This window comes from Phascolarctos cinereus, unplaced genomic scaffold (genome assembly GCF_003287225.1).
Source record: "Phascolarctos cinereus isolate Bilbo 61053 unplaced genomic scaffold, phaCin_HiC Scaffold_9;HRSCAF=440, whole genome shotgun sequence".
Taxonomy (NCBI): domain Eukaryota; kingdom Metazoa; phylum Chordata; class Mammalia; order Diprotodontia; family Phascolarctidae; genus Phascolarctos; species Phascolarctos cinereus.
This window is the reverse complement of record NW_027556402.1, coordinates 59,254,521-59,279,700: the sequence shown is the minus strand read 5'-3', so window position 1 is coordinate 59,279,700 and position 25,180 is coordinate 59,254,521. Positions and strand designations below refer to the sequence as shown.

Genomic DNA, 25,180 nt, shown 5'->3' with positions numbered 1-25,180 from the left:
TTACACACAAAATTAAGTTCATTATTCTGACTTTGCTTTTGACTTCTCCATTTCAGATTAATGGACCTTGAGGGTGATCTTGCTATAAAATCTGAAACTTCATTAATCGCCAGAGTAGATTCAGCTGATTTGACTGCCTTGGCAGCGTCCCCTTTCTCCACCTTTGCTCCATATCTATTTCTACTGAAATTTTACATTTAATGTAACCTTAATTTTAATTGAAGACAACAATTATCCAGGCTGTATGGCTATTTTCAACTCTTGATTCTGTGATCCATATGTTGGAATGACAAACATATACGTCTTTTAAATCTATAACAAAAATATTCTGCCTTCCTCTCTTTCAGCCAGTTATTTTTGCCTTAAGGCAAACATTTAAATGCTACCCGATCTCTGGAAAAATTCTCTGGACTTTGTTTCATTTAGATATGGGTTCCTACTCTGCATCCACTTCATAATATGTCCTTGCTGTCTGTCTTCACTGACATGAATCCCTGGGCTAGTCCTCCTGATAATTTCTGTTGGTGTCCTTGGGCAGGTTACTAAAATTGTGTGAGACCTTGATCATTAGGATCTGAATAAAGAAGTAACCAGATAGTGCAGTAGAGAGAATCTTAGATTTTGATTCAGAAAGGCCTGAATTTGAATCCTGTCTCAGACCTATACTAGCTATGTCACCCTGGGTAAATCATTTAAACTTTCTCAGTCTCAGTTTCCTCATGTGTAAAGTGGGAGTTATAATAGCACCTACCTCACAGAATTGTGAGGATCAAATAATATATTCATGAAGTGCTTAACCCAGTATGAAGGCCACAAAAGGGAACATTTAGCACCTTGTAGAGAAAGATGTCTGTAAAACAGCAGATAACAACAGAGCAGCAGTATGTGGAGGGGATCTGGCTTTCCGCCCTAGTGTGCAATCTCTCTTTCCTTCTGCTACAGTCCTTTAAGGAACAGCTAGGTTGCCCAGTGGATAGAGCAATGAGCCTGGTACCAGGAAGACCTGAATTAAAATCTGACCTAAGACACATACTATATATGTGACCCTGGGTAAGTAACTTAACTTCTCCCTCAGTTTCCTGAAATCTAAAGTGGGGAAAATAAAAGTAGTCATCTCACATGGATGTTGTAAGGCTAACTTGGTCTTTGACCTGTATATTGATCTATTGAAGTTACTCTTATTTGCTGCTTTGATTCAAATTCTGAAATGTTTCAAAGTTATTTTTTTCCTTTTTTTTTCCTTTTTTTTATATAAAAATGGAATGGATTTCATTAAGAGGTGGTGGTTTCCTCTTTTTTTTGTCTTTACTTTTTATGGAGTAATTGGCTTCTATTTGGTCCATTCTAATTTTTAGAGAGTTTGATCCTTAGGCAAGGTTTTATACTTCTTGTAACAGCTGTTAATTTTTTTTTTCAAATTTCAAATATATAGGAAACTAAGCCAAATTTATAAAAATAAGAACCTTTGCCCAATTGATACATGGTAAATGAATATGAACAGGTAGAGTGTTGTATTGTTCCAGAAACTAAGGGGCAGGCATGGGAATGGTAAGGGTGCCAAAAGTGCCTGTCCAGGATAAAGTCTGATTGTTATCCCCCTACTCTTAGTTTTAAAAAGACCTGACTTGATTTTCAGTCAGAGCAAAAATAGAATTCTGCTAGACTCAGCCCTTAGTACTCAACTGAAAAGTTCCAGAGCCCCAAGATCAAGGAGAAAATATTACAAGCAACCAAAAGGAAATGATTCAAATTTCATGAAGCCACTGTCAGAAAAGCATAAGATTTAGTAGCTTCTACATTGAAGGATCAGAGGGCTTGGAATATGATATTCTAGAAGGCAGAAGAGCTAGGATCAAAACCAAGAATCATTACCCAGTAAAAATGAGTATAATTCTTCACAGGAAAATGGATATTAAATGAAATAGAGGACTTTCACACATTCTTGATGAAAAGAGCAGAGCTGAATAGAAAATTTGACTTTCAAATACAAGATGCAAAAGAAGCATGAAAAGTTAAACAGGAAAGAGAAATCATAAGGGATTCAGAAAGGTTAAACTGAATATATTCCTACATGGGAAAATGATATTTATAACTCCTAAAATTTTTCTTATTGTTATGACAGTTAGAAGAGTATACATAGATAGAAAACAGAGGCATGAGTTGAATGTAATGGTATGGTTATCTAAAAAAAAATAAAAATAAGGGATGAGAAAGAAGAATGCACTGAGAGAAGGAGAAAGGGAAAGGTAGAATGGAATAAATTATTTGACATATAATAGGCCAGAAAGAGATTTTACCGTGGAGAGGGAAATGGGAAAGCAGGGAGGGACACACATGAACTTAACTCTCATCAGAATTGACTCAAAAAGAAAATAATATATACACTCAGTTGGGTGTAGGAATCTATTGCACCATAAGAGTAGGGAGAGGGGAGCTAATAGAAGGGAGGGCACTTTGGGGAAGGTAAAAATCAGAAGCAAAACATTTTGAAGGTCTGAATGGACAGGTTAAAAAGAAAGAGGATAAACAGGAGGAAAATGGGATGGAGGGAAATACAAAGCTGGTAATCATTACTATAAAAAATATGGTGAGTTTCTCTGATAAAGGCTTCCTTTCTCACATATATAGAAAACTGAGCCAAATTTATAGAAATAATAGCATTCCTTAATTGATAAATGGTCAAAGAATATGAAGAGGCAGTTTTCAGACAAAGTAATCAAAGCTATTTATAGTAATATGAAAAAAATTCTCTAATTCATTATTGATGAAGGAATGAAAATTAAAACTATTCTGAACTACTACCTCATACCTGTCCAATTGGCTAATATGACAGAAAAGGAAAATGACAAATGTTGGAGGGGATATAGGAAAATTAAAAAAAAAACTCATATACTATTGGTGAAGTTATATACTGATGCAACCATTCTGGAAAGCACTTTGTAACCATGTCCAAAAGGCTATAAAACCATGTATACCCTTTGACTAAGCAGTACCAGTACTAGATCTGTATCTCACAAACAAACAAACAACGAAACAGCAAAGAGGAAAATAACCTATTGTACAAAAATATTTATGGCAGCTCTTTTAGTGGTGGCAAAGAATTGGAAATTGAGGGGATGTCCATCAATTGGAGTGTGGCTGAACAAGTTGTGGTGATCAAATGCTATCATGCTTTAAAAATGATAAGAAGGATGCTCTCCTTATTGCTGGTGGAGTTGTAAAATGATCCAACCATTTTGGAGGACAATTTGGAACTATGCCCAAAGGGCTATCAAAATGTGCATACCCTTTGACCCAGCAATAGCACTTCTAGGGCTGCATCCCAAAGATACCATACAAATGGGAAAAGGACCCACATGAACAAAAACATTTATAGCAGCCCTTTTTGTGGTGGCAAAGAATTGGAAATTGAGAGGATGCTCATCAATTGGGGAATGGCTGAACAAGTTAGGGTATATGAATGTAATGGAATACTATTGTGCTATAAAAAATGATGAACAGGTTGACTTCAGAAAAACCTGCAAAGATTTGTATGGTCTGATGCTGAGTGAAGTGAGCAGAACCAAGAGAATGTTGTACGCAATATTAGCCATGTTATGAGATGACTATATTGTTAAACTTAACCCTTCCCAGCAATAGAGGGATCTAAGACATCTCCAAAGGCCTCATGATGGAAAATGCTGTCCACGTTCAAAGAAAGAACTATGGAGTTTGAATGGAGATCAAAGCATACTATTTGCTATTTTTTTTCTTCTGTTGAGTTTTGTTTCCTCTTTCTGGTGGTTCCTCCTATTGGTTCTAATTCTTACTTATAATATCACTAATGTCAAAATATGTTTAATAGGAACTTATATGTATAGCTTATGTCAGATTGTGCACTGTCTTAGGGAGGGTGGTGGGGTGGAAGGGGGAGAAAGATTTTAAACTCAAAAGCATATTGAAATGGTTATTGATAAATCCAAATAAATTAATAAAAACAATAAAATGAAAAATGATAAGAACGATGCTCTCAGAGAAAAAAACAAGGAAAGACTTCCATGAACAGATACAAAGTGAAATGATCAGAAGTAGGAGAACATTGTAAACATTAACAGCAACGTTGTATGATGATCTACTATGAATATCTTAGTTATTCGCAGTAATACAATGATGGAAGACAATTCTGTAGGACATACAATAAAAGATGCTGTCCATCTCCAGAGGCAGAACTGGTTGAGTCTGAATGCAGATCAAAGATACTTTTTCTTTACTCTCTTTATTTTTTGTGGGTTTTTTTGGGTCTATTTTCTTTCACAGCATGACTTACATGGTAATGTGTTTTGCATGACTACACATATATAACCTATGTCAAATTACTTGTCTTCTTAACAAGGGGTGGGAAAGAGTGAGGGAGAGAATTTGGAGCTCAAAATTTGGTAAAAAAGAATGTTAAAATTGTATATCATGTAATTGGAAAAAATAAAGCATTAAATAAGATTTTAAAAAGAATCATGTTAATGTTAAATATCCTCTATAGGTCACAATAATCATAATAATAACCACATAAAGAAATCCCCCTTTCAGATATGAACAATTTTCTCAGCTGAAATGGATGGAAACAAAAAGACTTTGAAATGCTGAGAAATCTGCCAACAGAACAAAAAGGAATTTACTTAGCATAAAAAATGAACACTGTGCCTTGTTTTCTAGCATCTAATTTGCATGGGATTAAATTTGAAGGGAATAGCTAGGAAACTCTGATCCCTAGAAATGTTTTGTAACTACAGGGTAAATGTATATTGTCAAGTTGTGGTTCAGCTATCACAAATATAGATTTTTATTTCTCACCATGAGAAAGATGGGTCATCTCACTGTTGATACCTTGCTTTGGAATTATAAGGTAATTTATGGATCATAGAGAACTGAGTGCTCAGAAGAATTCAGAAGACCATATTATTCCATGAAAGATCTCTGATTGAGTGTAAGGAAAGACTTCACAGTCACTTAACCTCACTGGACCTTGATTTTATCATTTACAAAAATAAGGGTTTGGACAAAATGGCCTCTGAATTATTTTTGAGCTTTAGAGCAATGATCCTGCAAATGTACACTGGTATTTGTTTTCTTGAAAGAGTGCCTTGAAAGAAGATAGACTTTGCCTTTGAAACCCATCGCTGAGAGTTAGAAATCCTTCAGATTCCATCCAAAAAATTAACGTACAAAGTCTGTTTATCCTAGTTAGAAGGTTTCTGCTTTTCTTAAAGGAATATAACATTACTTCAGCAGCACAGAAGTGTAACCTTGGTAAAAGTAGCTAGAAGAAGCAGCATTGCCCAGAAGAGGAAAAGAATGGGCCAGATGATGAGCAGTTCAAGTGGAGTATTCCAGGGAGAAGTGATCCCATCCATCAGTGAACTGTTACATAGAATGTTCTTGAGGAAAACAAAGGAAACCAGGCCCAGAATCCAATTTTGAGTTGCCCGAGGCAAATATGTTTCTTATGCATGTGCCTTCTTACTCTGCTTCCATATGTTTATGCCTACTCTTCTCTGCAGACCCTGTGTGCATCGGGAAAGCATAATTTATGTTATGTTATAATTGTTCCTTTTCATTTAATAGATATTTTATATCAGAATTAATATAGTTCATAATGGCTGATTTGTATACTGTTTGGGGCTCAGAAGCTGCAGAATATAGTACAGTGTATTTCCCCTACTAAGCATGAAACGAGGATGCTGAGAGGGAGTGGTGGCTTTCTCTTGTATCAGCGATGGTGCCAGGTCCATGGCTACACTAAAACAATAATAATGCCTTATATTCATGTAGCTATTTACTATTGAAATATTATTGCCCTCCTCTTAAAGATAAAGAAACCATGGCTTGTACAGTAGATTTAGAATTTTCTCTTCATTTTACATATAAGGAAACTGAAAGCAAGACATGTTAAATTCCTTTGAATGAAATCTCATAGGAGGAACTATTTAAGTTAGAATAAAATTCTAATTATCTTACTCAAAGTTCAGTTCTCCAGATTTCCAAAAATGCCATCTGAAAGAGAAGATTCTAACTCACTAGTATCCTTATTGGTCTTAGTGAATCATGGGAACAGTAAGAAGCTTCATATGAGAATACAGTGAACAGTAAAATTATTGATGTAAATCTAACTTCCATTTGCAGAAAGACTCTGGACCATTTTAGTAAACTCTCTTTACCCTGAGGTGAAAGTAACTATCAGTGGAAAAATCAATATAGAAAGAATATTTTTAAAATATTCCTATAGCAAGAATCAGAAGTGTTCTATTTTCTGTAGCAAATTCAAAAGTTATCATAAAGGTCAATCAAATGTGCTTCCCAATAGATCTTTTATTAAGAAAAGTTATATAAAATGTTTGCAGTCCTTGGTGAAAATGATGTCAAATCGATATTCTTTTTACTAGAAAATTAAACTGATATTTATACTAGGAATAAGAGACAGAAAAAAATCATGGATTTTAACTTTTTCAACTCTCAGCAAAATTTAGGCTGTAATGGTGATATTGTGCTTGTTGCACAGACCTTTATTTGATGAAGTCTTTACATTGTATTTGAAGAATATTTTTTAATTGTTTTTTTTTCCTAGTGAAGAAAACATATTCAGGGATTGGGAACTGGGGATAAAATGTCCAACCTCTTCTTTTCTCTGACTGAATTATGCTTCAGGGGAGAAGTGTGCAGAAGTAGTCAGCATATGATATGGCTGTTGTACTCCTTTCTCCAAGAGGACAAAATGATAAAATGTTGGCATCAAGATACAGCACGTCCAACTGCAATGAACAGACAAATATGAGATCAGAAGGTTGTAACACAGGTCAGGCACAAATAGTCCACATGAACTTTGAAGTAGAGATGTCTCTAAATTTGCACATCTCACATTTCTTTTGAACTACTTCAATTCTGCTTTGCTCATAGAGCACAGAGCCTTCTTTGATACAGGCACACAATGTTGGATGTTCCTTTGACAGTGTATCTCAAAGCATGCAACTGATTCCACAATTCTTCAGAGAGACCATGACATGAATGAATCAATAAAGGAATGTGTATGAATGAGTGAAAAAGAAAAAAAACACATTTTAAGTGTTTATTCTTTGCTAGGAGCTGTGTTAAGAATCAGAAATATGAAGAAAAGCAAAGAAGATAGTCTTTGTCCTCAAGGAACTTATTTTCTAATTGGAAATACAACACATAAAGGGTAGCCAGACAAGCAAGATAAGGTAAAAGTTTATTGCTTTCACCACACAATCATTGCAGATTTTACGCCAATCTTTTTTTGCAAAAAAGTGGAGTGCAACCATTACGTAAAGCTTTATTTTTTAAAATTAAAAAAGTGTCAGTATTATTTAAAAATCATGTATTACTAAACTGTCTTTTGTTCAAGGTTAGGATGAATAGAATACTCGTGAATATATGTTAAAATTGAGAAGAAACAAGTCTTAAAATATCATGTGACTTACTCAGGCAACTTCACCTGCCACAACTCCTGTGTGCTGAGAATTGTAGGCTCGCAGATCACAATATGTAAGAGATAAACGTGTATAAATTATGCCACTGGTGAATACATTGCTGCTCTATTTACCTTTTAAGCAGCCTGATGAACAGAATTATACCATGTGATGATTATTTGATGAAAGGTTATAAACCAATTATTTGGGCTGGAAAAACAGGATCTGACAATTATGCAGTGGTGATGATTATATGATGAAATATGATACCTATTGGATCTCAAGATACCAAAGGTAGAATCAGAATTCCAATCTGAAGAGGAAGAAGGGTGTCAGAGTGCAAATGGAATAAATGTGTAAATTTCTAAGATTTGGCATTATGGCCTCGTTTCAGATAACCATGATCTTTCCCTTTTTTATGAATTCCTATAGTATTTATGTTTTTGCCTTTCATTTGGTCCTTGACATATAGTACTTGTATTTGTATGTATTTCTCTTTTAATATTAATTTTTAAAAGTCCTGTATCGTAAACTAGCAACAAAATAAAAGCGAAAAAGTGCAGAGATGCGATGGAGCTGTGAAACCAGCATCTTGAGAAAAAGCCCCAGGTTTTCAAATCTTACACCATCAGAAGCCCTCTGAAAAATAAATTACAAAAAAAAAAAGGGACTGTTTGAATACAGAGAGATTAAAGGTAATTTCTTTTCAGGTGCCCAAGCAGGGATTGTGCTAGCTCGTCATTTAATGAATCGGCTGCCTTGGGGTTATATTTGTCATCAGTTTCACTAATTTTGCGGTCTGTTTTTTTTTTTCTTCATTGCTTTTGCTATTTCACCCCAGTCATCCAGAATTTTCTTCATCTAAGTTTCTTTAGGTCACCTGTGCTCAGGATAATCTGTTCATCATATCTGAGCTCATACACTTGACTATCTTTCTTCTCCGTTTTTCGCAGATCTTCTAAACAGGAATGTGGTGGCTCAGGGGCTTTGACACTTCATTTATTGATCTCAGTGGCTGCATCACTGCTGGCTCCAATGTAATAACATAAATGGTTTTCTTTTCCTTTTGTTTCATCGTAAAACTTCATAAGTTCATTCTCAACATTGCTTGGGGAAATGGGACATCTCTGTCTTTAAGGTTCTGGTAAAATATGACTGGAAAAGAAATTCATACTTTATAATCATAGGATCTGGCTTCCAACTTGTAATACAGCTGGAGCAACCTCACTGTAAAGCCTAGGGTGGCCCATATCTTTCTGTTCTTTCTGTCTTGTCCACTCTATCTCTGATTTTATCTTTTCTATCTATTTCCTGATTCCCAAACTAGATTATAAGGAAGATACACTGTTATATCTTTGTATCTCAAGCACCTAAAACAGTAATTTACACATATCAGACTTTCAATAAATGTTCATGCACTAAAATCATTAAAATACATCAAATACTTATGAAACTTCCATTCTAATGTTTGTTATTCAGCCTCAAGGGTAGATAACTGAGGCAATGACAAAGCCAGATAGTGGTTGGTAATGCCTTTTACACCCCTTTGTAATGTCTAGATTTGCATGAAATCTAGTATGCACATAGTTTAAGAAACTGTGATATGATTGCACAGCATTAAAATGTTACAGTTGTAATAAAAAACCTTGATACCTTTTTAAAAAAAAGATAGGAAAAAGTATCTGAAGTCTGATCATAGAAGAGAGGAGAGAAGTAAAATGAATATGTGAGATGCAGTTGAGATCTGGTGTCTACTTAGGACCTTCTTACAGAAAACAACTAAGGAAACTTCTTATACAAAGATTTTGCTAATTATGAGTCAAAGGCAAATGAGAAAATTATTGTCATATAAAGAAAAAAGAAGGAAAGCTCTAGGGGGATAAAAGGAAGGAAAATTTGTTAGGAATAAATGCTCACTGTGCCACCTAGCTGCTTCATGAAAAACTTATTAACAATTAGAGCTTTACTAAAGTGAATGCCCTACCTCATGAAATGGAGTCTTCCCGTTAAGTGAGGGTATGTAGTGGAGAATGAATGATCACTTACTGGAGATGGTGTAGAGGTGATTTATTAGCATGTACAGTGTGAACTAGATGACCTCTGATGTCCCAGCTCTCAGACGATTGCAGTGAAGTGTCACCAATCAAACATGCAATAGCATCAAGAATGTCTGCCCAATAAGAGATTTCTAAAAGGTAGTGCAAACATGATGGAATCATAAACATCTGAATTATACTGAATGAAAGGCCAACCAATTTGGTGTGCCATTTTTAAGAGCCAGATTTAGGTCTGCTACAAAATCCTGGCAATACTGTTCACTATGAGAAATAAACATACACATATTTATGTACCTCAGGCTATTTCAATCAATATGGGACTTATTTTTCAGGAGAAGTAAGAGATTAAATCCTGATTATGACAGACTATATTTGCAACACAGATTGGATTCTCTAAAGACAAGGATGGAAGGGCTAAGTCTGGCCATACTTCGCTCACCTCCTGGCTATGCTTCTGAATCTCTGAACTTTGCCAGTTGCCTTCTTACCTTGGGACTTTCCTCAACGGCTAGAGCTAGGCCTTCTCTCTTTGGAATAATTCTCACTGTTCAGAGGCCTCTATTTTTGGCATAGGCCCAGGCTTCCCCTTCTTCATTCCCTTTTTAGCTGTGGTTCTGACTCTCAAGAATCCACTATTATACTCCCACTGGGTACTTTCTTCTTGTCCCTCTGCTGCTTTTCAGGTCCCTTTTGTTTGTTGTCTTATACCATTAGAATGTAAGCTCTTTAAGGTCAGGAACTCTTTTTCTTTTTGCTGGGATGTGTATTCCCAGAAATTAGCAAAGTTCCACTTAAAAGATGCTTGTTCTCTCCCAGCATGGCTGAAGCTATTCATGCCAAGTAAATTTTAAAAGGGTACAAAGGCTAGAGAGAAGATGTTCATCTTAACCTCTTTAACACATAGAAGGCATTGACTTATTTTGGGGGGAATGTGTTAAAATCTTCATTCTGGATTAGTCTTCCTGTTTTCTTTTTTTCTTTTTTTTTTCACTATAGACAATGAGAAATTCATGTTCTTCTACAAGAGATATACACACACAAATACACACACACACACAGGTGTGTCTGTCTGTTTATCTATCTACCTATCTATTTGTCTGTCTGTCTATAATATTCAGCATGTCCGAGTTTGAGTCACCAATAGCACCAGTTCTGAAAATTAATTTAATTTCAATGAATGAATTCATCAAGGATTATATACCTCATAATTACCTTTTGATGGTGAGAGCATTTGTACTTACAAAGCTGGATCGTGAAAGTGTTGCACTATTGTGGAAAGTATGTGTGTGGGGTGGGGGGAATCACTTTAGAAATTTAAGGATTGTACATATTCTGACAATCCTCCAAATCTGCCATTTAGTCTTTTGCTTAGAGAAAGCATTAATATATATCTGGTGAACCAGGAAAATAAATTTTAATTGGCAACAAAGTGACACCACATTTTTCAATATGATAAAAAAAAAATACTTAACATGAAGTGATTATGCTGTTCTTTCTTGAATTAGAACGGAATGCGGAAAGAGTCTCAAGTGACAATATTTTTATAGAAATAATGTAAAACAATTAGTGTCTGGAGGAACAACGGCTCTGAAGGGAACACTACAGAGATAAGGTAAATGGCAGGAGTATGCAGACACACAATTAAGCAAAGAAATAAATGAAACGGGGGAGATGTCTCACACAAGTAATGAACACCATCTCTTTCTCCTTTGTGGTGCTGCTACACAGGTGAATGGAATGAGCGCTTTAAAAATGGATGCTAAATATAGAAGAGGATTATAATTTGGTATTAATGTAGTATTAATTCCTTAGATTTATTTATGCATACTTCAAAGGCATTCATAAGATTTAACACTTTCCTTTCTTCTCACAGATATTTAGTACAGAGTTATAGGGGAAAAATACAAGTACACTTTTTAAAAAATACCCTTAAATGACTTAAAATATGGCAGTGATCTCTTTTATACTTATTTACTGCTAATATAATGTTGATACATTTTTATTTTGAACTTTTTTCTATTATGACTTATTTTAAATAACAGAAGTTTTTAAAAAAAATGTTTTACCATACACTATCTTCTTGTTTTTCTATTGCCAATTGTCACCCACTTGTGAGGGTTATTTTTTTATTTCTTATTGTTCCAAATTTTACAAAAAAGCATAAGTCATGCAATGAAAGCAGTTGAAAACTGAATGAGAAATAAAGTAGCCATTTTGTGTTCTTAACATTTCAGAGAAGAGCAATTTTACTAACTCTTCCTACTTCTCATTGCTCCTTTAAATCAAGAGATGTTGATTAGTCATCCTCTTGAATTGAAAAATCACATGGAATGCCATGTCACAGCCACTTAGTGGCCTATAAAGTTCCTAGGAATTAAATACCCTATTTGTAACAAAGTAGACATTAGGGTCCTAATTTGGGAACAGACATTTGCTCTGGAATGTTTCTTAAGCACATTTGTTGAAATTTTGTGTGGTTTACCACATTGAAAGTGAGATTTCAAAAACAAACAGAAAATACTTACTCTAAGCTCTGATGATTAGCCCTCAAATGATGTTAACTATATAGTTTTAAACCTTATGTTCTCTTTATTTAGTGGTTCTGTTCATTCCTCTGGTAATTACCAAGGGATTTTTTTTAAAGAAACAAGTTAAGAAAAAAATAACCTTTTTAAGTGATAATTGTGATCATTCATTTAATAGAAGCTAGAAATGGTTTCATATATTCCAAAACATCAATGGAAGTGTCATCTCGTCAGTGTGAACACCAGTGATGCAGATAAAAACTATTGAGCTGAAAAATTATTGTTCATTTTTGTTTGTTTGTTTGCTTATTTGTTGTTGCTGCTGTTGTGTGTGTGTGAATGAAAAGTCATAGTAGCAATTTTTATGCTTTTTATTGTTATTTATTTTTCTTGAAAGCCTATCCATTGTATCATTGAAGATGTCAATGAAGATCTAGAAATTCAGAAAACAAATTTAATCCTTCCTGGTAATAGAACCCTGTTGTCCCCAGGCAAAATATCCCCAGCTCAACTATGCCTGGTGTGATGGCATGTCCAAATCTTCTATAATGTTGGTTGCCTTCTTTGGGACGTGTGCCTCCTAAAATGGGCAACTATTAATGAGAACAGTTCTTTGAAAATTGTACTTGTTTAAGAGTAAATTGTAGTGGAATTATCAGATTCTGTTTTGTTTTAGCCACTGTTCTTCTATTAATCTAGCCTGAATTTGCATTGACTTTTTTTTTGCCACTATTCAATATGATTGTTGCCTCTCATTGAATTTTACCTGATTAAAATCTCTAAGTATTTCTCAAATAAGTTGCTGTTGAATTAATCTCCCTACATATGTTCATATATGGTTTACTTTTAAAACCTAAATCAAGGCTTTTATTCTCTCTTTCCTCTTAAATTTCATCTTTATATATTCAGAACATTATTCTAGGACGCTTAGTTTAATCTGAATTCCAGTATTGTAATTCAATGTGTTCCCATTTGCTGTCATTGGAAAATATGGACAGAGCCAAGGACAGAATTCTGGAACTAAGGATTACCCCTCCAAGTCACCCTGGTGCAGCTTAGTCAACCAGTTACAAATCTCCCCAACTATATCATCCTCTGGTCCACATTTTCTCCACTGCCCACTCCCCCTTCCCAGTATATCATTGTGAAATCCAGATAAACTATTTTTATAGCATTCTTTCATCTATCTTAAGTCCTATAAGCTTTTGTCCATTGGTGTAACCTAATGTGGGGGTTTTGGAAAGCAAGCTGGAAAGTATGGATTTAAAGGCAACCATTAATCATCACACCTGTATGTATGTATGTGCATATACATACATACCCACACACGCATTTTTACCGTGTGTAAATAAATGCTAATATATACCGTACATAAATACATATGCATATGTATTTATATGTATAGATATGTTTATATAATGTTTGTATATTTTAATACTTAGAAAATTACATGTAATTTAAAATAGAATTTTATTTATGATATGCCTCAGAATCTTTAAATGTACACACAATCTATTCACAATTAGGCCTCTATTTTTAATGTTATTTTTATACTAACACAATATTGTCCATTACGGTAATAGCCAAAATAAGCAGTAGTATATCAAATGATTAAAAAAGAAGAAATGGAATGTCCATGTGTATAGATGCTTAGTCAGATTAAGTTGTATAAATAGAAAATAATGTTGTATCACTTGTGAAATTTGTAATTTTAAATGAATTATTAAAAAATATTTTATATGACTCATTTCTAGCATGTTTATGTTGACTTTAAAGGTAATCAAAGTACTAAAAAAATAACTGTTTGATAATTGGGCCAAAATCCACATTAACTTTACCATTCTCTACATTCCAAAATCTTCCTTTTATTTCCTTTTGAAAAGTAAATAATTTTCCCCAATCAGTCTTCCAAGTCACTGCTTCAGTTCTCTCCACTTTTTTCCAAAAGATTTCTGATAGTAGCTCTGTAATCACTTCTGCAAATTTTGTTTTGAACATTGGGGAATTAAATTTGCCTGGACTTAGAGTCTTCTAATAATTCAAAGCAACTTGGGGCTTTTTTACCTTTTCACCCATTTGGGGCTTCACTTCTCTCTTTTTTTTTTAATATTTTCTCTACCATTTTCCATGTGACTACCATTTTCTTTAAAAAATTAAAAAAAATGATTGATTTGTTCTGATTTCTCTTTTCTAGTAATCTGTTAACATGATACTATCTTCCCCCAAAATTAATCCATTTCTTCCTTGCTCTTTTTTTGTCCTTTATAGTGTGCTTTATTTAGTGGAGAGAATCAGAGTTAAGTGACTTGCCCAAGATCACACAGCTAGTAACTGTCTGAGGCTGGATTTGAACTCAGGTCCTCCTGACCCTATTGACCTAGCTGTTCCTTAAAATGTACATTACTTAAAAAAAATACTTTCTGACTTTGGTTAAGATAGTCTGATATATCTTAGTTCATTTCCAAATCCTATTATCCTTCATTATCTCAACAACAACAAAAAAAAAAACAAGTGAAGAAACAGCAGATAAAGAAGGGACACAAAAGAAATCCTTAGGAAGATTTTTTTTAACAGAAAAAAACCGACTATGAAGAAATGAGCAGAGAAATGAAACCTCATAATATAATAACAAAAAAGAAAAAACCAAGGTGATATGTGGTAGAATAATGGCTGAACAAATCTCTAGGTAAGAATTACTTGAGGATAACTAAGACTAGAACCTCTGAACATAGACCTGAATGGTCAATAGATGTTCAAAGCCATTGAGAAGCTTAATAAAATAATTCAAAATCAATGAAATTAGAGTTCTTAATGAAAAAGAAAACTTGGAAAAAGTTAATGGCTTAACACAGAAGCTAGAAAAGTTTAATCAAATGACAGACACCCTTGAAAAAGAAAATGAATTGAAAAAAAAAAACAAGAATAGCATTATATCACAAAGGTAGGAAAATTGGGAAAACACATAAAATTCCCATAACCAAATAAAAACCAGACCATATTTCACAAAATCACAAAAAATAGACTTAGTTTTTTTAAAGTTCTGTATAATCTTAGAAGGAAAATTGTATTTGTTCACACATTAATGACTTCTAAGTATTTTTAGAGAAAATCTAAGTTGGATAACAGTTTTGAAATGCAAATACAATTGTATACATGATACATATATACAGACATAACAAATAAATAGAAACTTCAGAAAGCTTTTGCAGAGTTTCAACAACTTGGAAAAACTAAATGACAATCCAAAGATGACATAGTGGAAAAAAGAGAAAACACTATATTCTTTTGGGACAGAAGCTCTTAAATGATTTTTAATTGATGGCTTGAATAGGGTTTCTATGTTCCCTAAGGATCAGTGAAGAAACAAACAAACAAATAAAAGACAATCTCTGAGATTCAGGGTTCAGAATGAAGTACCCTAGAGAAGTAAAAGAGAGAGGAAGGAAAGAATTTAGAATTTCTTACAACTGGATGACTCTAAAAAAAAAGGTAAGTGACACATAGAGATAAGATTTAGTCATGGTTGATCAAGGGAATGTAAAAGAAAATTAAGTGAATAAATAAATGGGAATAAATTGGACTAAGGAGAATACACATAGGTATTTACATTGAAGGACAGAGTCAGAGAAGGCATTACTTAAAAAAAAACCCAGCAACAACAGCAACATACTATTGAGGGATGATTGAATCTATCTTTTTAAACACACATACATTTGTATACCTCCCTGACTATATATATGAAATATCTATATATGAGCATATTATATACTACATAAATATATAGATAAAATAATAGTGTGCATATGATTATATATTTCATAATATTATATATAAAATATTTTGGGAGGATACAGATAGCTATATGGGATACTCAAAAGGACTAGCATCTCTGGGGCGAGAGCTTGCAGAGCTCTATTTAGAACAGCTTATGCACTTTTGTGTGGCTCTGGACAAGCCATGAACTTGTCTCACCCTCAGTTTCCTCATTTGTAAAATGCAGGAGCTAGAATACAGAGATTCTATCATCTTTTTTAGGCCTAGATTTTTTGATTCTATGATCAATCAATATTTATTAAGCACCTACTATGTGCCAGGCACTGGATGGTTTTGGACTATTCACACTGTTTCACACTGTTTCCAAAGGTATGAGTATAGAAAATCTCTAAGGTCCTTCCAAGCTCTGAATCTATAGTACTACAGTTTTAAGGTAAAAAGAATTGAGCTGCAACTTAAAACACCTTAGAAAAATGGGGGGGGGGAATCTAAACAGATTATTTTTAAAAGTAGAAAACTGGGAGAAGTCCAAGCAAATTGTAGTATATAAATACAATTTTATACTGTTATTCCTTATGAAAGGATACACACACACACACACACACACACACACACACACACACACACACACACATATATATAAGATTAATAGAAAATTGGAAGATTGTTATGAAACAATACAGAGTAAATGAAACAAGGAAAACAATATAGTCAATAACTTGCTATTGTTCAGTTATTCAATTGTGTGTAGCTCTAAGTGACAGCATACATCATAATATGTCAATACTGTCCATGGGGTCTTCTTGGCAAAGATACTGGAGTGGTTTGCTATTTCCTTCTCCAGTGGTTTAAGACAAACAGAGATTAAGAGACTTGCCCAGACTCACATAGCTTGTAAGTATCTGAGGTCAGATTTGAACTCAGATCTTCCTGACTCCCTGTTGAGTGTTCTATCCACTGAGCAAGATCACTGCATCAAAACAAAAACAATAATATAAATGAAAACAATATGAAAAAGTAGCTGAACAGATGAAATGAAGTGACTGTTCTTAGTGCCAAATAACACATTATGGATTATCTCCTCTGCTCAGTAGAGAGATGGGAAACTATAGATCCAAACAGTGCAAAAAACTGTTCAACAGAATCATTTATGAACAGTTTTATTAACTATTTTTCTTTGTTCCTGCGAGGTTTTAGTGGAGTGCTCGTTGTGTAGGTAGATGGCTGTGGTAGTAAAAAAAATGAACAATAAAAGTTTTCTCTTTAAGTCAAAGGTGACATAATCATAATTGAAAACAATAAAACTGTAACCTAAGTCAAAATAAGAACTGTTTTTTTAAGAAGAGTAACATTGATAAAGTATTAGCCAATTTGATTTTTTTAAGAGATGGAGAAAATCCAAATTACCAAGATTAAAAAAAAATAAGAAAGAGGAATGTATGAAGAGGAAAACCATAAATACTACACACACACACACACACACACACACACACACACAGACACACACACACACAGATGCACACACACAATCTTTAATTATATGTGAGCAAATCTGAAAATTTAAGTGAAATGAATGACCAGAGGAAAAAAATATAAAATACCAACTTAAAACAAAAAAGCAGAAAATGAAAGTCCTAGAAAGAAATTGTGCAGGAGGAAAGAAAATTCTAAAGAACAAAAACTCTGTTTCAGATGAATTACGTGACTTATATAAAATATATTTAGATAGTAATTAACTCTTTTCCTAAATACAATATTTGAAAAAGGAAAGGAAAAAGCACCTTACAAAGTTCCTTTTATGAAAGAAGTTTGTTCATTGGCCCAAATAAAAGAAAAATAAAATAGAAAAAAAAACATAATATATATACTATTTCATGAATAAACATTCATGTAAAACACTAAATTCTTAGCAAAAAATTATAATACATTAATATATTCATTGACTAGGAAACATATATTTGTTAAATGTTTACTATGTGCCAGACACTGTGCTAAGTGCTTTACAAACCTTGTATCATTTGATCCTTAAAACAACCACCGGAGGTAGGTGTTATTTATATTTTACATTTGATGAGACTGAAACAGAGATTAAATGACTTCTCCAGGATTACACGGTGTATAAGTGCCTGAGGCCAGATTCAAACTCAGGTCTTTCTGATTTCAGGTGTGGTAGTCTACCCACTGCATAACCTACCTGCCCCATTCCTATAGCCAACTTGAATTTATAACACAAATACATGTATAGTTCAAAATTAGGAAAATGATAAATATAACCACATCAATTGTATGTAATTAAACCAAAAGACTACTACAAAAGTTAATTTATCATATTAATGCTATTACTAACCAATTTTTTAAAAAATGAAACTTTATAAAACTCAATAAAATATTAACAAAATTAGTTTTGAAAACTGATTCAGATGACAGGGGGAAAAAAACTTTGATGAACTAAAAAAATTTAAAAAAAAACTTTGATGAACTAAACAGAAAAGTCTGGCCAGAGTCAGGAAGACTTGAGTTCTAATCTTGGCATATACTGCCTGTATGATTTTGGATGGGTCACTTAAAAATTCAGTAACATGGCTATCTTTTGAGATCACAAGTTGCAGAGGAATTGCAATGTTTGTTTATAGAAAAATTTTCTATACCACACCAATAAAAGCATAGGTAAGTGATGAAAAAAAAATCACCAAACAATGGAAATAAAAAAAAAACCCTTTACTTAATTTTGTTGGTAGTATTTATCTGCTGAAAGCCAATATCTAATATTATTTGTAGGAAATATCAATGGAAGTTGACTCATTAAGATCAGGGGTAAAACAGGTATGCTCATTATTTGCACTACTATTTGTCATGTATTAGAAATGTTAACTGTAACAGTAAGACAAGAAAAAATGAAATTGAGAGGATAATTGAAGATAATAAGAAATGAAAAGTATCTTTTATTTGGAAGATGATGTATTTATTTAGTAAGTTAAAACAATAATTACTTAGAGTAGTTGGAAAAATAATTTTAAAAAGTCATATATGTGACCAAAGGTAAGTCACTTCACATTTGTTACCTCAGCTGTAACACCTGCTTCTAAGAGTTGCTGTGGGAATTAAACAAAATAATATTTTAAATGTGCTTAGTAAACCTTAAAGCATTATATAAATCATAAGTATTTTATTTTATAAAATCCTAAAATAAATTTATTAAATTAAAATGTCACTAAAATAACTTTCATATTCAAATAATGCTTACAAAAATATGCTGGAAACAGGATGCATGCTTAACAAAAGGGAAATGGCTGAACAAATCATGATATTAGAATGCAATGAAATGCAGTGCTGTATTAGATTTTAAGCAATGACAAATGTGAAGAATTCAAGGAACCTTGGAAGACTTATATGAACAGATATTGAATGAAGAAAGATAAGCCAAAAGAATAATATATGACTGCAAAGATGCAAATAAATCAACAAAAACAGGTGGCCAAACCTTGTTCAAAGTCTCCTATTATTATCCTCTCAGTCTCTCCTGGCAATGCCATTATCCTTACATTGCTGTAACTTTCTCTACTTGGTCACCATCAATGTTGGTTATATATGATCAAAAAGAGCACATGCTTCCTTATTATTAAAAATTGCTAAAACATCTGAGCTGTTTTTATTTTTTGGGAGGGAGTGGGTGGGAGATATACTTGCAGTTACTTTTTTATTATAGGTTTCCATTGTGTATAAACAAAAATATGATTAAAATATATAGCACATTTATTAAGTACTATAAAAATTATTTTTATTATTTTTAAAATGTGGACAAAGCCCTGGTTCATTAGGTTTTAGTCTTCTTGAGACTATCCTTACATTTTCACTGTATTCAGATCTAGTCATCCATGGTTATGAACCCTTTTATCTATCCTTTTATGTTCTTTTTTATATCTGTAATAATCAATGATTTCCCTATGGGGCAATGTTGGTTGTTTCATACACCTCCTTATTTTCTTCTCTTTGGCATTAATATTGTTTTTTTTTTAATTTTATTGTCAATTTTTTTTGTCTTATCCCTTTTTAGAGTCTTTGACCACAAAATCACACAAATAATTTATTTCACTCTTTTGAAACCTTTTCCTAACATCAGAATGTTCACCATTCCCTTGCAATTTTTTTTTTATTATTTTTAATACTAAGGTAGCATGCTTACTTTCTCCAAAGATTATCTTTATGGTAATCTCTTTGGGCTGCTTCCCTGCTTTCACTTGCAATGGTGGATCTGAACCTTGAAGTTTTTCTGACTTATTTCCCCAAAGGTTCCGACATTGGGTAACTCTGAGGAGTTAGGATTTGTAACTATGTAAATCATAAGCCCTTATCCTCTGTGCTCTTTAATATGATTCAACTAGTCAAATCAAGTCAACTAGCATTTATTAGGAATTTGCTATGTGCTAGGCACTGTACTAAGCATCAAGAATAAAGATTCAAGATAGATGACAACCCCTGCCCTTGAGGGTATTCCTCAAGGAATACCCTCCAAAGAAGGTGACATGTATAGAGAAGCTGAAAGGGGGCTTCAGAAGGAGGAGAAGGCATCTGAATTGGGGCACAGTTGATAAAGTCCAGGGAGTCAGGAGTGGTGCCCAGAGAAGATGTCCTGGGCACTTTCCTTAAAATGTAGGTTCTGAGAGGAGTAACCCAAATGAGAAGGGCCCTGAAAGGGTAGATTATGCTTCCAATCTGAGAAGTGTGAAGGAGGAACAGAACCCAGAGAATAATGAGGTTTGGGGTTTTTTTGCTTTTGTTTTTTTCATCAACTTGCTTTTTAAAAAAATGATTTACTGAGGAGTTGTAATAAAAGCAAAGGTGTGAAGCATAGACTTTCTCCTTTGAACACAAAATTCCTGGGGAGAGTAGGCTAAATCTTAAATATTAATGTGACATATATAGATATAAATTCAGCCCAGGAATACTTCATAATCTTAACCCAAAGAGTCCATGTCTTCCTTTATCCCGCCAAGTTTACTTGGAAACATAACATAATGGTAGTTGAGTTTCTCCCTTTCTTAGTTAGACTGACTCCTTCGTATGCTGGAAGGTAGTGTGTTAGCTGATGACTCAGTTCAAGGATGGGATAAGTCCAGCAGGTTGCTCAGCTGCTGCACTGGCTTCTTATCAGATGTGATTGCTGCTACTACCAGGTGTATTGGTCTCTGCTTCCAATTCTGGTTGCTGGTTGGACTTTTGACAACATTTTTTACTTTTCAAAGTTCAGAAGGTTATAACTGGCCTAAGATCAGGAAAAAATAATCACAAAGTAAAGATCAACTGTTCACAGACACATGGAACCAGTGTGTGTATGTGTGAAGTAGGAGTGGACTAGACCTTATTTATGCTATCTGGAAGCTCACAACAGTCTTCCTCACTCCAAAACTGTCAGAAAAGAGAGGGCTGAAGATTAGTGATCATCACTTTGGGAATTCTAGCATAGCAGGCAAATAAAAGTGCCAGCATGCATTCTGGTTGGGAGGAATCACAACTTCTTCACATATGTGGAGATCTACTAGAAAGATTCAGCTCAACATCTTGACTTGCTTTCTTTTATTAAATATTTGCTTTATAATTATATGGTGCAGATAGGCGGTGCAGAGGATAGAGTGTGGGCCTGGAGTCTGGAAGATCTGATTTCAAATGGGGCCTCAGACACTTATTAGCTGTGTGACATTGGCAAGCCATTTAACCCTGTTTGCCTCAGTTTCTCATCTGTAAAATGAACTAGAGAAGGAAATGACAAATCACTCCATTATCTCTGTCAAGAAAACCCCAAATGGAGTCATGAAGAGATGGACACAACTGAACAACAATGTACAGTTGATATAGACATAGTTTCTATATTTCTTTTCAACTAGATGTACTTTTTCATGCAGAGTCATGAATCCCATTCCAACTAGTATCCATGGTGCTTAAAAAATCATTTGACATCCTTATGTGAAAAAAATGTTATTTTGTTTATTACCTGTACTCTATTCATTGTATAAAGACTCTCCAAAGTCTTAGTATTATTTCTGACTCACAATTATGACTGTTTGTCTGTGTATAAGAGGGGAACTAATTTAAGGTTATTCTTTCTATGTCATGGCTATCACCTTCCAAATATCTAGTTTTGCAGTTTTACTGGGCTGTTTCCCCCCTCCTGCTTAAATTTGAGCTTAAAGTACTTGATTAGGTAAATAATGATTTTGCCAAGCATATTCTTCCCAAGCTTCATAAGAGTTAATTCACCCCTTCCCAGGAATCCATATGTTACTGGAAAAAGAGTGGCAAATTGATCTGTGAAAAGGAAAGGCAGCAGCTGTCGCCAATCATTCTGACAAGGGTACCAGCCTATTTCCCCTCTCATCCTGCGTGTAACAAGCCTATTAAAGCTAAGCTATCTCAGGCTTCTGGGCTGCTATTGCGCAACTGATATTCAACCACAGAATCAACTTATTCTTAGGGCAGAGAGCAAAGTGAAATCTCTGTCTGGAACAGAAGAATAGCTTTGGGGAGATTGACTATATATAGGATTTTCCCAATGTGTCTGTGTTTGTGCTCCTTTTTATCATGTCTTTGCTACTGGATAGAATCTCCTTTGGTGGATGAAAGCTGTTGACAGTCTGGAGCCACAGCATATACCATAGACTTTAAATAATGAGGATGTCATGCCACAAAGTAAGGAAAATCTGCATCCTTGACAGTACCTTGTAAGCCCATCTCTATTTCCATGGATGTATTTATGCCACAATTCAAGGGACCCAGACAATCAGAAGTCACAGGATGCAGGTACCATCATTCCAATATCTCAAGACATGTTCTGGAAAAAAAAAATCCACTATTTGACAATACTAATGTACCCAAATGTTTTACTTCTTAGATTCTCATTTTTTTAAAGGATCAACTTTCAAATGAAAAAGAAGATGGAACATATTTCCTAGATGCACAGCCAAGTACCTCAGTTGCTTATTTGGGACTTCAAGGTCACTGGATACACATTGATTTTGGTGGCAATGAAATGGAAGTTGGTTGTAGTTTGTGGGCTTAATGAGTCTTGGTTAAGTTTTAGCCACATTGCACATACACCTTTAGAATATCAGCATAAGTTAATTAGCCATGCCACAGCTACATGGGTCACATTGATATACCTTAGTAAAAAGTCAAAAAACAGCAATGTATGCTTTCGTTTTGGGGCAGGTAACTGATGTCCTCACTCCTGAACAAACCTGGAATACCTTAATCTTGTGTTATCTTTATTTTATTCCTGGGAGAGATGATATTACAGTTTCTTTAGAAGACCTAAATTCACATTCTGAGGAATACCTCAAACCAGTTGTACAGCTCCAAAGGTTCAGAGTTTCTTCCCTTTCCCCTTCTCTTCTATGCCACATTTTTTTTCACACTTACTTTTTTCTGTTTTTCATTTCATCCTGCTTCCTCAGAATTATTCCTCCTACCTTTGACTTCTTTAATGAACTAATAACAATAAAACAGGAATTAAATCTGTGATTTTCTTAGTGTAACTTCTATTAGGTACATAATCAAGTATCATGTTGTAGCTAGGTGAAACAATCAATAGAGGATTGGGATAGAGAGCTTGAGAAGACTTGAGTTCAAATTCCACCTCAGACACTAGCTTGGAAACCCTAGGCAAGTTCCTTTAGCTCTGTCTTACTCTCTGTAGGGCAGCTAGGTAGTGCATCCTGGAGTCAGGAAGACTGCTCTTCCTAAGTTAAAAATCTGGTCTCAGACACTTAATATCTACTTGTTCCTAGACAAGTCACTTAATCCTGATTGCCTGTTTCTTTATCTCCAATGATCCAGAAAAGAAAATGGCAAAGCACTCTGGCATCTTTGCCAAAAAAATCCCAAGTGGGATCATGAAGAGATAGAGATGGTTGAAAACTACTAAACATCAACAGCACTTTTTACTTTCCATCTTCAGCTCTTATTGGTTTGAACTCTCTGGAACATGGTGCTCCACCTGAAATAAGCTGATCACTTAAAATCTCTTTATCATACTCTTTAGCTTTGGATACTGTACCACGGTGTGGAACTGTGGCCTCAAGGCCACATGTGGCCCTCCAGGTCTGCATGCAGTGGCCTTTGGCTGAATCCAAACTTCACAGAACAAATCCCCCTTAAAAAAAAAAAATGTGTTTTATAAAACTTGAACTCAGTCAGAAGGCCTTACCTGATAACCTAGATGGCCACATGTTGCCTTGAGGCCTCACGTTCCCCACCCCTACATCTGAACCTTCTCCACTCCCTTAGCCTCCTCATCCTCTGATTGGAGGACCGGATGGTGAACGACCAAACTCTGGGACCTGGATTTTTTAAATCATTCTCCATGATTTCCAATGTGCAGCCCTGGTTGGTTTGCATTTTATGGATGATGCCCCTATACAGAGTACCCCCTGGATCCCATCCTTTTCAGCTTCTTTTCCATGTGTTATCTTCTTCCATTAGATTATATGCACCTCAAGAGCAGGCATTGTCTCTTTTTTTTTTCTTATTTGTATCCCCAATACTTAATACAGTGCCTGGCACATAGTAACCACTTAATAAATGTTTATTGAATTGAATTGTCTGTCTCAGTTCCTTTGTAAATAACAGGGCAACTTGGTGGCTCAGTGGGTATGTTGGGCTTAATCTGGCCTCAGATACTTATTAGCTGTGTTAACCCTGGGCAAGTTACTTAGCCCTGTTTCTCTCTATTTCCTCATCCGTAAAATTAACTCGAGAAGGAAATGGTAAACCACTCTAAAATCTTTGCCAAGAAAACCCTAAATGAGGTCATAAAGAGCCAGACTTGACTGAAAATGACTGAACAACAAATAATAGGGATAATAATAGCTTTTTTTTACCAGGATTGTTGTGAGGATAAAATAATATTTGTAAAGTGCTTTGCAAACCTTAAAGCATTATATAAATGCTAGCTATCATCATTATCACCAGCTATCACCACCACCAACACCACCACCAGCATCAGCATCATCACCATCACCATCACTCCCATTTTACATATGACAAAAGTGATGCTTGGGGAGACTAAATAATTTGAACAACCAGTGAGTTGCAGTTGGCATGCTACCCCAGATTTTCTGGCTCTGAATCCAGAGTTAAATATTATTTTTTTTAAAGTTAATTGGTTGTGCATTTCATAGAACTATTTAAAAATTAACTTCATTGTTTTAAGCATACTGAAATGAGCTTTATCCTGCATTGGAGTAAGGTTATATTTGCATATTAATTGACACCTTTCATCAAATGACATAATATTTGTAAAAAGTATTAGCAAAGTGCCCTGCACATAGTAGGTTTTACATAAACACTTATTCTCTTCTCTTTTGCTTCCCCT

The 25,180-nt window shown here is 34.4% G+C and overlaps 1 pseudogene; it reads right to left on the bottom strand.

Moving 5' to 3' along the window:
• Positions 1-8,146: 8,146 nt before the first annotated feature.
• On the bottom strand, positions 8,147-24,035 carry LOC110195642 (mesencephalic astrocyte-derived neurotrophic factor pseudogene; annotated as a pseudogene).
• Between the last annotated feature and the right edge of the window lie 1,145 nt (positions 24,036-25,180).